At 52.7% G+C, this 14,574-nt stretch overlaps 1 pseudogene; it reads left to right on the top strand.

Annotated features, from left to right (window-relative positions):
- LOC135215836 (mitochondrial S-adenosylmethionine carrier protein-like) overlaps positions 1-11,103 on the top strand; it is a 61,100-nt pseudogene extending 49,997 nt beyond the window's left edge.
- Positions 11,104-14,574: the final 3,471 nt, after the last annotated feature.

Below are 14,574 nucleotides of genomic sequence, written 5' to 3'. Positions count from 1 at the left end.
GACAGCCGCTGTGCAGACGCCGCTGACGGGGATGAGGATGCCTGCTGTGATGCCACCACCTGGTTTTGCCGCTCTCACCTCAGCGCCTGACTTCTGGTGTCCTAAGAGCTCTCCGCTGGACCTGCCACCGGTGCATAGGATGCCGCTAACTCCTGTCCTGCCTCCTGTTCCTGCCCACGCTGCCGCTCCAGTTCCAGTATCCAGTTCCTGCCGCCGTCGTTCCTGCTCATGGTGTTGCTGCTCCCACCCCAGGTCCTTCCAGACAGGTGCAGTCGGGCCCTGTTGCTTCGGCAACTGCCCTGGCTCCGTCCTGGATGGAAGACCTGACGGTGGTCCTGAAGAAGCTGACGAAGAAGAAGAAGAAGAGGAGGAAGGTGTCGTCGTCGTCTGCCGCCGCTTCCCCTTCGACTTCTAAGGCCTCACAGCCTAAGAAGAAGATCGCCTCTTCCCCCCTAAGAAGGCTTGCTCTGAGACTTCTAAGGGTCCATCCCACTCCGTGGGAAGGTTGGGGCTTCCGCTGGCGCCAGGTATCATCTCAGCCTCTCGTTCGCAAGAGGTACCGAGTGTACGGTCGCCCACCGGTGACCGTGCAGCCAAGACCCAGGATCTAGGCACGGGGCGGAAGACTGGCGAGAGTCATCCAGGTGACTCCCGCCAGCCAGCAATTGCTCTCGTGGTGAGCCGCTGGTACCCAGGGTTGACGCGAACGGTCCCAGACAGCTGAGGCAGGAAGCGGTCCCCTCGGTCACCTGAACCAGCCTCGGCTGGTCCAAGCACGTGATAGCGCCTGAGGACAGGCCTTACTCTCACCGCAACAGCGGACTCTGCAGGTTTTTGTCCCCTGACCGCCGCTCCCACCAGGACCGGGCGGAGAGGGGGGACCAGCAGCAGCTCTTCTGACGCTCGGGACTGTCGCCGCTGTTCTCGGTCCAGCCGCTCTCCCAGGAGAGAGGCTGCCGACTAGGCCTGCAGCTCAATTCGTCACGCGGGTTGGCGATCGCTGCAGCCCCCTTAACACACCGGTTCTGCAGTGGTCGCGGGGGGAGTGTCAGGTCTCCCTCTCCTATCCCTTCAACTTCCCGTGGAAGAGCGAGGCGATCCTGCCACGACGCCCTATGAGCCTGGCACGGTCCTCGACCGACCAGATCGTATGCGCAAGTGGCAGGAGGGGTCTGTTGTGGTTCCTCCTGTGGAAGGAGGAGGCTCTCAGGAGGCGTTCTCGCTGGATGGGCTTGACGGCCCATCTCCGCAGGATGCAGTCACTCCAGAGATCGTTCTCAGAGGTTATTGCGCTGATTTGTCAGCACAACGCCTCGGGGAAGGATTGCCGCTCCCACCTTCCGAACCCACATCGGGTTTGGAGTCGTTCTGGGGTTCTTAAGAAGGAACCCAGGACGGACAGTGGGTCTGCCGCGATCAGCCTTGGCTGATAGTGTGCTGAGCCAGGTGGACGCTCTTGTCTCAGGACAGGAGGGTTCGCTTCGGTCCGGTCCGGTCCAGGTCATCCTATAGTAAGCTCCACCTATACCATGACAGAGGAGATTCTATGTGCCTTCGGAAGATCCTCTGCCGCCCAAACAGGCTAACTCCAGGGGTGTCTGCAGCAACTCCTGTCGGAGAACCTCTGGTTCTCGCAGCAAGAGGCACTTGCCTTGGAGTCTACCGCAATGGCAGCATTCCAAGCAGTCTCCTGGATCGATCTGTGGTCCCTCACAGTGTCGAAAGCCGCGGCCTCTTTGGGGAACATCACTCCTGAAGGAGACCCGGCTTTTGTGAGACTGTGCCAGTCTGGAGGTAGGGCCATCTCCTACCTGGCCCACCAGACGGCTAACCTGTGGGCCAACCTGGTTCTTCCGGCGTAGGGACGCTGTCCTCACCCAAGTGACCAGGGCGGCTGGGCTTTGCGAGGAGGCGGCTTTGGTCATCTCAACGGACCAGTGCGGAGTTCCTCCTCTCTCTTCCCCAGAGAGATGGTGGACGCTGCGGTAAAACAAGGGCGCACTGACGACAGTGACCGTCTTGTCCACCAGGCAGTCTCAAGGTGGCTGGGCAACCTCAAGCAATTGCGGCTAAGCCCAAGAGCTTAGCTAGCGCTTCCTCTGCGGCCAAGACGATCGCTTCATCGAAGCCCAGAGGAAAGACTGCCTTCGACTTCTTCGGTAAGGAGCAACCATAACCAGCCCTCTTCCCAGTTCTTCTCTCAAGGAGGATCTGGGAAAAAGAAGTCGAAGAGAGGCGGGAAACGCTAGTGGGACAGCGTTCCCCCTCACCTGCTGCCAGATGTTGGGGGTGCCTGGCGAGCCATTGGGCAACTTGGCAGCGCTACGGAGCAGAGACCTGGATAGTGAACATTCTTCTGGAGGAATATTTACTACCCTTCGAGTCTCGGCCACCCCTCACCTCCAACCCGGTCCGGTCCATCTTCAGACGTACGTTTCCTGGTTCAACCAAGGACGTGGCGCTTCGGCAGGAAGTAGAAGCCATGCTGAGCAAACGTGCTGTGGAGGTAGTATGGGGATCAGTCGCTGGGCTTCTACAGTCGACTTTTCCTGGTGGAGAAGTCCTCGGGGGTGCTGGCGCCCGGTGATAGATCTCTCTCCCTTGAACCGATTCGTTCGCTAGACTCGGTTCACGATGGAGACGGTACATTCAGTGCTCGGTTCCATTAGGGAGAACGACTTCATGCTTTCTGTGGATCTGAAGGACGCGTATTTCCAGATACCCATCTATCAATCCTTCAGGAAGTACCTCCGCTTCATCCTCGACGGGACGGTGTACCAATTCAGGGCACTTTGGTTTTGGTCTCTCAACCGCCCCACACAGGTGTTCACACGAGTGTTCATGCTGGTGTCGGCTTGGGCCCACTCGGTAGGGATACATCTTCTGAGGTATCTCGACGATTGGTTGGTCCTGGCGAGCTCCCGTTCGCAGTTGCTACAGGACAGGGACCGACTCCTTGAATTTTGCCGCAATCTGGGGATCACAGTGAATTACGAGAAGTCGGATCTCGTACCCAAGCAGAGGATGAAGTACCTGGGCATGCTGATCGATACAGTAGCAGGGCGAGTCTTCCCCGCAGATTCGCGGATCAGCAGGTTCAGGGAGGCAGCAAGACAGTTCCTGTCTCAGAGCTCAGCAGTGGCAGGTCGTGATTGTCACCTGCCGTCTCTCGAGAAGTTAGTTCCTCATGGACGTCTTCACCTGCAGTCCTTCAGTGGAGGCTAAAGGGAGTGTTGGTCACAGGCAAGAGACCCGCCTTTCATTCCCAGTTTCCCTCACCACGGAGGAGGTGAGGCAGGACCTAGCTTGGTGGCTGGACGACGGGAACCTCGTAAGAGGAGTGCTTCTTTGCACACACACACACACACACACACACACACACACACACACACACACACACACACACACACACCCCCGGGAGATGTTGCTGTTCTCAGACACATCGACCGAGGGATGGGGCGCACACCTGGAGGAGTTGCTGGCTGCTGGTGTGTGGGATCTCACGAACAAGCACCTTCACTTCAACGTTCTGGAGCTCAAGGCACGTTCTTCGCTCTCCAAGAGTTCCAGGATCGTCTGGTGGGGACACTCAGTGGTGTTGATGAGCGACAACACCACAGTAGTGGCGTACGTCATCAAGCAGGGGAGCCTAGTGTCCCTTCAGCTGCACCAGTTGACGTTGCAGGTGCACGAGTGGGCCGTGGCACACTCAGTAGAGCTGTCAGCCCGCTACATTCCAGGCAGAGGAATGTGGTAGCAGACAAGCTCAGCTGTCGGGATCAGTGATAGGAACGAGTGGTCCCTTCACCCAGACGTGGCGGAAAAGGCTCTTCAACCCGTGGGGGTGTCAGTCGTAGACTTGTTTGCCACCGGCACAACAGAAAACTCCAGGTTTTCTACTCAGTTGTGCCTGACCCATGGGCAGCTGCAGAGGATGCTCTTCAACACCCGAGGGACAACCTCTTCGTTTACGCCTTTCCCCCGTTCTGTCTGATTCGCAAGGTGATCAGCAAGGCGCTGATCACCTCGAATCTCCAGATGATCCTGGTGGCCCCCAAATGGTCTCAAGCCGTTTGGTACCCAGACCTGCTGGCTCTGCTCGCCGAAGCACCGAGAGAAATTCCCCCCTGGCACAACCGCCATGTGCTAGCCACAACGATAGAGTGGTACCACTGGTTGGTCAAAGTCCCTGTGTCTTCACGGCTAGCTGTTACCAACCATCTCTTGCGAGTGAGAGGCTTTTCTCGCAGTGCAGCAACAGAGATGGCTGGATACTCCGACAGTCCTCTGCAGCTGTATACCAGGGGAAGTGGGCCGTCTTCGTGTTGGTGTCATGACGGGGTCTCTCTCCTCTCAGAGCCACTGTTCAGCAGATAGCGGATTTCCTTGTTTTTCTTTGCCGAGGAAGCTCCTCTCTGTCTCTGCAGTTTAAAGGATACAGAGCCGCCCTAGCACTAGTCCTTAAACTGCGAGGTGTGGACATCTCTTCTTCCTTCGAGATCTCCCTCCTGATGAAGAGCTTCGAGAGGTCTTGCCACCCAGGGAAGCCAACAAGAGACAACCCATGACTTCATCTTGGCTCTTGAAGTAGGAACTAGTTCTTGCATTGTTGCTATTTATAAGAGGTACGCTTGCCTCCCTCTTATAAATTTGGTCCAGAAGTTCTGACCACTGATCCTGTGCACACATCCCGATCAGTTGGGCAGAGGCTAGGATCCCTCCCTTTGCTCTTACAACCAGGAGGGAAGGCTTGGCTCTGAGACTTCTAAGGGTCCTTCCCACTCCAGTGGGAAGGTTGGGGCTTCCGCTGGTCCTCCTGTTCCTTCGGGAACGGGGCAGTCTCTCCTTCCGCAAGGAAGAAGAAGACGGGGACGGAGGAGCTCCAACTGACACCGGTACCTCCTCGCCTGGCGCCAGGTATCATTCTCAGCCTCTCGTTCGCAAGAGGTACCGAGTGTACGGTCGCCCACCGGTGACCGTGCAGCCAAGACCCAGGATCTAGGCACGGGGCGGAAGACTGGCGAGAGTCATCCAGGTGACTCCCGCCAGGCCAGCAATTGCTCTCGTGGTGAGCCGCTGGTACCCAGGGTTGACGCGACGGTCCCAGACAGCTGAGGCAAGGAAGCGGTCCCTCGGTCACTGAACCAGCCTCGGCTTGGTCCAAGCAGCGTGATGCGCCAGTGAGGACAGGCCTTACTCTCACCGCAACAGCGGACTCTGCAGGTCCCCTGACCGCCGCTCCCACCAGGACCGGGCGGAGAGGGGGGACCAGCAGCAGCTCTTCTGACGCTCGGGACTGTCGCCGCTGTTTCTCGGTCCAGCCGCTCTCCCAGGGAGAGCTGCTCGACTAGGCCTGCAGCTCAATCGTCACCGCGGGTTGGCGATCGCCTGCAGCCCCCAATTAACACACCGGTTCTGCCAGTGGTCGCGGGGGGAGTGTCAGGTCCCTCTCCTATCCCTTCAACTTCCCGTGGAAGAGCGAGGCGATCCTGCCACGACGCCCTATGAGCCTGGCACGGTCCTCGGACCGACCAGATCGTATGCGCAAGTGGCAGGAGGGGTCTGTTGTGGTTCCTCCTGTGGAAGGAGGAGGCTCTCAGGAGGCGTTCTCGCTGGATGGGCTTGACGGCCCATCTCCGCAGGATGCAGTCACTCCAGAGATCGTTCTCAAAGGTTATTGCGCTGATTTGTCAGCACAACGACCTCGGGGAAGGATTGCCGCTCCCACCTTCCGAACCCACATCGGGTTTGGAGTCGTTCTGGGGTCTTAAGAAGGAACCCAGGACGACAGTGGGTCTGCCGCGATCAGCCTTGGCTGATAGTGCTGAGCCCAGGTGGACGCTCTTGTCTCAGGACAGGAGGGTTCGCTTCGGTCCGGCAGGTCATCCAAGCTCCACCTATACCATGACAGAGGAGATTCTATGTGCCTTCGGAAGATCCTCTGCCGCCCAAACAGGCTAACTCCAGGGGTGTCTGCAGCAACTCCTGTCGGAGAACCTCTGGTTCTCGCAGCAAGAGGCACTTGCCTTGGAGTCTACGCAATGGCAGCATTCCAAGCAGTCTCCTGGATCGATCTGTGGTCCCTCACAGTGTCGAAAGCCGCGGCTCTTTGGGGAACATCACTCCTGAAGGAGACCCGGCTTTTGTGAGACTGTGCCCGTTTTGGAGGTAGGGCCATCTCCTACCTGGCCCACCAGACGGCTAACCTGTGGGCCAACCTGGTTCTTCGGCGTAGGACGCTGTCCTCACCCAATGACCAGGGCGGCTGGGCGAGAGGCGGCTTTGGGTCATCTCAACGGACCAGTGCTGAGTTCCTCCTCTCTCTTCCCCAGAGAGATGGTGGACGCTGCGGTAAAACAAGGGCGCACTGACGACAGTGACCGTCTTGTCCACCAGGCAGTCTCAAAGGTGGCTGGGCAACCTCAAGCAATTGCGGCTAAGCCCAAGAGCTTAGCTAGCGCTTCCTCTGCGGCCAAGACGATCGCTTCATCGAAGCCCAGAGGAAAGACTGCCTTCGACTTCTTCGGTAAGGAGCAACCATAACCAGCCTCCTCCCAGTTCTTCTCTCAAGGAGGATCTGGGAAAAAGAAGTCGAAGAGAGGCGGGAAACGCTAGGGACAGCGTTCCCCCTCACCTGCTGCCAGATGTTGGGGGTGCCTGGCGAGCCATTGGGCAACTTGGCAGCGCTACGGAGCAGAGACCTGGATAGTGAACGTCCTTCTGGAGGAATATTTACTACCCTTCGAGTCTCGGCCACCCCTCACCTCCAACCCGGTCCGGTCCATCTTCAGACGTACGTTCCTGGTTCAACCAAGGATGTGGCGCTTCGGCAGGAAGTAGAAGCCATGCTGAGCAAACGTGCTGTGGAGGTAGTAGGGGATCAGTCGCTGGGCTTCTACAGTCGGCTTTTCCTGGTGGAGAAGTCCTCGGGGGCTGGCGCCCGGTGATAGATCTCTCTCCCTTGAACCGATTCGTTCGCTAGACTCGGTTCACGATGGAGATGGTACATTCAGTGCTCGGTTCCATTAGGGAGAACGACTTCATGCTTTCTGTGGATCTGAAGGACGCGTATTTCCAGATACCCATCTATCAATCCTCCAGGAAAGTACCTCCGCTTCATCCTCGACGGGACGGTGTACCAATTCAGGGCACTTTGTTTTGGTCTCTCAACCGCCCCACAGGTGTTCACACGAGTGTTCATGCTGGTGTCGGCTTGGGCCCACTCGGTAGGGATACATCTTCTGAGGTATCTCGACGATTGGTTGGTCCTGGCGAGCTCCCGTTCGCAGTTGCTACAGGACAGGGACTGACTCCTTGAATTTTGCCGCAATCTGGGGATCACAGTGAATTACGAGAAGTCGGATCTCGTACCCAAGCAGAGGATGAAGTACCTGGGCATGCTGATCGATACAGTAGCAGGGCGAGTCTTCCCCGCAGATTCGCGGATCAGCAGGTTCAGGGAGGCAGCAAGACAGTTCCTGTCTCAGAGCTCAGCAGTGGCAGGTCGTGATTGGTCACCTGCCGTCTCTCGAGAAGTTAGTTCCTCATGGACGTCTTCACCTGCAGTCTCTTCAGTGGAGGCTAAAGGAGTGTTGGTCACAGGCAAGAGACCCGCCTTTCTTCCCCGTTTCCCTCACCACGGAGGAGGTGAGGCAGGACATAGCTTGGTGGCTGGACGACGGGAACCTCGTAAGAGGAGTGCTTCTTTGCACACCCACACACACCACACACACACACACACACACACACACACACACACACACACACACACACACACACCCCCGGGAGATGTTGCTGTTCTCAGACACATCGACCGAGGGATGGGGCGCACACCTGGAGGAGTTGCTGGCTGCTGGTGTGTGGGATCTTCACGACAAGCACCTTCACTTCAACGTTCTGGAGCTCAAGGCAGCGTTCTTCGCTCTCCAAGAGTTCCAGGATCGTCTGGTGGGACACTCAGTGGTGTTGATGAGCGACAACACCACAGTAGTGGCGTACGTCATCAAGCAGGGGAGCCTAGTGTCACTTCAGCTGCACCAGTTGACGTTGCAGGTGCACGAGTGGGCCGTGGCACACTCAGTAGAGCTGTCAGCCCGCTACTTTCCAGGCAAGAGGAATGTGGTAGAAGACAAGCTCAGCTGTCGGGATCAGGTGATAGGAACCGAGTGGTCCCTTCACCCAGACGTGGCGGAAAGGCTCTTCAACCCGTGGGGGCGTCCCAGTCGTAGACTTGTTTGCCACCCGGCACAACAGAAAACTCCAGGTTTTCTACTCAGTTGTGCCTGACCCATGGGCAGCTGCAGAGGATGCTCTTCAACACCCGAGGGACAACCTCTTCGTTTACGCCTTTCCCCCGTTCTGTCTGATTCGCAAGGTGATCAGCAAGGCGCTGATCACCTCGAATCTCCAGATGATCCTGGTGGCCCCCAAATGGTCTCAAGCCGTTGGTACCCAGGACCTGCTGGCTCTGCTCGCCGAAGCACCGAGAGAAATTCCCCCTGGCACAACCTCCTGTGCTAGCCACACGTAGAGTGGTACCACTGGTTGGTCAAGTCCCTGTGTCTTCACGGCTAGCTGTTACCAACCATCTCTTGCGAGTGAGAGGCTTTCTCGCAGTGCAGCAACAGAGATGGCTGGATACCTCGACAGTCCTCTGCAGCTGTATACCAGGGGAAGTGGGCCGTCTTCTGTGGTTGGTGTCATGGACGGGGTCTCTCTCCTCTCAGAGCCACTGTTCAGCAGATAGCGGATTTCCTTGTTTTTCTTTGCCGAGGAAGCTCCTCTCTGTCTCTGCAGTTAAAGGATACAGAGCCGCCCCTAGCACTAGTCCTTAAACTGCGAGGTGTGGACATCTCTTCTTCCTTCGAGATCTCCCTCCTGATGAAGAGCTTCGAGAGGTCTTGCCCACCCAGGGAAGCCAACAGAGACAAAACCCATGACTTCATCTTGGCTCTTGAAGTAGGAACTAGTTCTTGCATTTGTTGCTATTTATAAGAGGTACGCTTGCTCCCTCTTATAAATTTGGTCCAGAAGTCTGACCACTAATCCTGTGCACACATCCCGATCAGTTGGGCAGAGGCTAGGATCCCTCCCTTTGCTCTTACAACCAGGAGGGAACCAAGGTAGGACGAACATCAGTCTGTTCACAAGACTCAGATTCCACCCACCAATAAGTGTCTTCCTATTGTTAAAGGACCGAGGGTTTGTATACGTACCGGAACAAATAACGATTTGTCGAAAAATTGTATTTTTCCTAACTATACAAACCTGAGGTCCTTTACACATAGTCCCACCTCATGCCACCCCCTCACTCTGCATTTTCCTGGGCCTAAAGCAAAGTGACTCCTCTCCTCGCAGTCGAGCTGACCGTCAACTGCGGGACAAGCAGTTAACTACCGAACCCCCTTGTTCGAAGCTTACGACCAGTTCAGCTGCCGCTAAGTTATATTCCTATTGTTAAAGGACTCAGGTTTGTATTCTTAGGAAAAATACAATTTATGACAAATTGTTATTTTTGAAGCATTTTCTTATCTTGAGAACTACAACACCTGTGAAACCACTCCAAAACACAGGCCAGCATTTTCATTTTTTATACTTAAGGTTCTGATGAGTTTAGTCAGTTTTCCACCTTATCATGCCTTTTCTGCTTCAGTTCTTTTAGGAAGTCTTGATGTCAACTCTGTAGTCTGGCCTGGCAGTCATATGGAGGTACCAAATATTTAAATATTTGTACATGTGGAGATGTAACACAGATGGCCTGTCCTCATCTTTTCATTTTTATTTTTCTGATGTCATGGCCTTTCTGGTTTTTTTCAAGCCTACATTTTTATGAGCCTATCGTGTCTCCATTTTTTTCCCAGGAGTACCCTTTAAACTTGTAATTACTTTGATGTAATCCTCTAGACCTTACATATACCAACACCTGATTTTCTTTAAAGGTACAGGCCAGATTGCTCATCTAAATCCCAGAAGCTTTCAAACAGATCCTTATTTCCAGTCAACCAATTCTTGGGTTTTTAGCAGCTTGATCTTTCCTCTTGGGTATTTGGGTATTCAGGGTAAATTGTAAAATATGCTGGATCTTTCCTCTTGGGTATTCAGGGTAAATTGTAAGGTATGGGGTTGTGTAACACATGAAGTTCTTCAAAAGGAAAATTGATTTTTTTATTCAAACCCATTATCTATTATCATGGTGCTACCTTCAACCTCAATTATCCCTTGCAGTTAGTGGCTAAAATACACACAAGTGAGACTCTTATCTGCCTGGAATGTGAGGATTCAAGGATTCTATTTGCTCTTGATTAGTGTGTCAAGGAAATTTGCAGATCACCAAACATTTAGGCCAAATGATAAGTAGTAATGGGTTTGTATATAAAAGACAAGTTTTCTTTTAAGAAAATTATTTTCTGCTGACATGAGCCCTGTATTAATTATGAATTACATTTATGTGGGGAAACCTATATTTGGATTTTATATGTTTTATAACCTTGAGTGCATTATGGTGTGTGACTTAGCTTGAATATATCTATCCACAGGTGGACTGTCAGCAGCAGTAACAACTCCATTAGATGTTGCAAAAACAAGAATAATGTTGGCTGAACGAGAAAGTGTTGTTGCTAGAGGGAGCATTAGAAATGCAATTCAAACAGTATATGCTCAAAAGTTTTCTCAGGGTAGTCTTCTACTATTTCCTTACAATTTTTTTTTATGATTTTATATAAAAATGACCCTGTTAATGTTGTGATGTTTTACATAATTGCTGGTCTGTGTCAACTCCAATCTGTAAACCACAATTCCAAAGTAGCAAAGCAATTATTAGTGTCAGGGGAAAGCAGAGGTTAAAGGGAGTGACAAAAATTCTTATAGGATGGTAGACTGTAGGCATCTAAAAGATATGAAAAAGTAACTCCCATATAGCAAGTTCTCTACAGAATATTCATTTTTGGAAATGGAGGAATACTCTTGTATGAGAAGAAGATTAATTGATTAATTAACTGAGCAGGTCATGAGCATGGTCAGCATCAAAGTTGGTGCAAGACAAGCATGGCAGGGTTTGTTGAGCAGTATGTATTAAGGTTCAGTGAACAGCCTGGAAGGTCTTAATACGTACTGCTAATTTTGGTTTGGGAGAGTAGGACTAGTGAAAGGGTATAGTTGAGTCCATAAAGGAGCCAGTCATCTGAATATCTCACGCGACAAAAGAGGGTTTCTCATTTGTGGATGAGTCGCACAGGGAAAGAAAAAGGACCATTCCGACAGCCAGGAAAGATATATATGGTGGTCTCTCTCCCCCATACAAATGAGGTTACTATTATTAATAGGATTAGTTTTTCCATACAAATGAGGAATTGGCACAAACACGTGTCAATTTTTTTCTTAAGTATAGATACCAGTACTGTTTTAAGAAATAAATAAAAATCAATTAACAAAATAGGATATACTCCCTATCAAAAAAAGTTGCCAGGGGGTACTTGCTGTCTTTGCTCTACTCCTTCTTGTTATAACAATGGGATGATAACGATGATGTATTTAAAATGCTTACTCAGTTGAAGCAAGGTGGATTACAGTTTTCATAACCCCTATTATGTTTGCATAATATTTTAAAATGAATGTTTTAAATAAATGATTGGTTACAAAAATTTATTTTGGCAGTTGTTGTGACCTGTTTAAAAAAAAATTATTTCCAATTTCAGGTTATTTGCAGGAGTGATCCCAAGAACCATGTGGATATCAGTTGGAGGAGCAGTGTTTTTGGAGTATATGAAAAGCAAAATATGTTGTAAGTATGACTTCTGAGAAGTTATGATGTACCCAGTGTTAAGTCCATGTTCTGTTATCCCTTTTAAAGAGCAGTATATATGCATATTAATTTGTAATATTTCCATAGAAGTTATTGTACTTATGCGCTGTAAATATATTTGAAGATAATGTTCATAGATATATTTGTTCCGATGCGAGATACTTACCTCAAACCATTACAGTGGAGATTCCCCGGATGTCGATCCGGGTCCAACCAGAAAAAACTGGTTATACGCCGCACCCAGGCCAGGCCTATGCCCGTAGGGGTCGAAGACCACGTTATCCTAGTGACCTATCACCCAGTCCTTCTCTGGTCGCAGGAGCGTGCATACACCCCTGCTCGTCCGGTGTCCGGCCCATTTCTTTGTCCTTGTGTGTGCTTTGTGTACGTGTGTCATGTACGTATATGTGTGATGTCGGCTTCGGGAGCATCAATGTCGTTGCCCTGGTCCGAAGGACGTGCTTGTGGAGCTTTTCTCTCGCCCCTTCTAATTAATCTTCTCACTGTGTAATTCGTGTTGGGGGGCCACTTGCTTGAAAGCCAACACGTGCATGGAGTGCACTCTTGGCCCTCGTTAAGAAGAAAAAGAAAACCTAAAGCTTCATCGGCGAAGCTTTTGAGGGAGTCGAGGAGTGGGAGAAGAGACGGGGGCGCCCCTTCACCTTCAGTATCATCAGAGAGGAAGTCTCCCGCTTTTCTACAGGTTCTTTCTCCTGACCCCTCCCAGCGAGGGGCCCTAGTGAGTACGTTGCTCCCCCCCTGGGGGGGGGGGGGGGTGTTCCGATGAGTCGTTTCCCCTAATAGGTGGTATCGGAGGCTTCCGCGGTGCTGAGAGACTGTTGGACGCGGTTGCAGCTACAGGGCACCCCATCCTGGGTCCTCTCTCTTTGCATCAGTGCAGGGGGGGGGGACCCGTCCCTCCCTGCTACGGAGTTCTTCCCGCTTCGGCTCTCTCCGCTACGGTCGCCTCACTGCGGCTCCTCCCTCTCTCGAGCGGAGCTCGCCGCTCGCAGCCAGAGCCAGGCCCGGTGTACCCGGTCATGGAGCCACCCACTCGCCCGGCTCCGACCCTACCCCAGTCTGCCGTTGGGGATTTCTTTCCCCCTCGTACTCCGGCAGATCTCCGATGAAGGATGATGCCTTTCCCGTCCTGGGGGTTCCCGTCTAGGGGGCAGGAGAGCCGGGGGTGGCCTTGGGAGTGGCCTTCCGGGGCGGTCCCGCTGTGATAGGGGTGTCCCCAAAGCGGCCGAAACGCTCCCCCGGTCTCCCCCCCGCGACGGGAGTCACCAGAGGAGAAGCAAGAGACAGCAGGACTCGTCTGAGGATGTGAGTTCTTCGAGTTCCTTCTCAAGACGCTGTCATGGGAGAGGTAAGAGGCGCAGCTACTCCTCGTCCTCGAGCGGCTCTTCCCACTCTCATTGTCGTAACTGGGATCGTAAAGGGAGTAGGGAGTGACAGGCGTGGAGTTTTCCATCCTTGCCCTCCCGAAATCAGACCGGCCTAAGGATCTCCTCCTTTGTCCGGTGAGGGCAAGTACGAAGTACATGGAAATGACAGCTCGGTTCAGGCCGGAGGTAAGAACCTCTTCGTCACCACGGGAGAGTGAAGAAGGCACCCTCGAAAAACACCATCTCCTGGCTGAGAGAAACCAAATCAGGAGGGCCTACGAGAAGGGGGGCCTTTCCCCTCCAAAGGGAGCCAGACCCCTTGACATTAGGAGAATTGGGGCTTCCGTTTCGTTCTCAAAGAACATGGCAGTGGACCAGGTCCTGAGGGCAGGAGTCTGGAATAGGCAGTCGACGTTCACAGCCCACTATCTTAAAGACTGCACGAGGAGGTCGCTCGATGCCTTTGAGATTGGCCCCGTGGTGTAGGCCAGCAACAGGTCTAGGTACCCTCTTCACCCTTCTTGGGGTGGACGGTCCAGTGTGTATGGAGTGTGTGTGCAACTTCCCTGATCCTTGTCCTTGTTCCCCCTGGGCCTTCGGAGGAAGTGAGGAGTCCAGGATACTCAGGTAGGATACGCGGGAGTGCGTATGGTTCTAAGTACAGCCCACAGTTTTACATGTCAAGGTTTGGTTATACCCACACCAGGCTTGCTTTAGGACCTCCCCGGACCAACCCCCAGTATAACAGAGCAGGGTTGAGTTCCAAGGGGAGCAGTCGCCCCCTCCTCTGACCTAGCAACTTTGGGGCCGTTTCCTCCCCTAACCTTCGCTCTCCTCCTAAGGAGTAAGTCTCCACTGTAATGGTTCGAGATAAGTATCTCGCATCGGAACAAATCACAAATTCTTGGTAATTTGTATTTTTCCTAGCGATACTTACCTCGAACCATGGAAGAATGTTTCCCTTCCTTCCATCCCCGCTGAAGCTTAGGGTAGGCACTCGGAGTCGAGTAAGAAGGACTGCGATAGGTCAGTAGGATAACGTGGTCTTCGACCCCTAAAGGTGCGGCGTATAACCAGTTTTTTTCTGGTCGGACCCGGATCGACATCCGGGAATCTCCACTGTAATGGTTTGAGGTAAGTATCGCTAGGAAAAATACAAATTACAAGAATTGTGATATTTGTCTCAGTCTGAAGTAGCCTTCATTAACCTAGGATGCAGTTACATTCTTAAAACTTGAAAGGCTAATTAGATTGCAAACCCTCCAAGGCCTCTGAAAATTTAATGACCAATGTTTTACCTCAATGACCACTATTTTAAATACTCAACGTACTGCTGTCTTGCACGGATTTAGGTGCATTGATGACATCTGCATCTGTGATAATGAC

The sequence above is a fragment of the Macrobrachium nipponense genome, chromosome 5 (genome assembly GCF_015104395.2).
Source record: "Macrobrachium nipponense isolate FS-2020 chromosome 5, ASM1510439v2, whole genome shotgun sequence".
NCBI classification, from domain to species: Eukaryota; Metazoa; Arthropoda; class Malacostraca; order Decapoda; family Palaemonidae; genus Macrobrachium; species Macrobrachium nipponense.
Note: the sequence above shows the minus strand (reverse complement) of the source record. Positions and strands in the feature narration are given on the sequence as shown.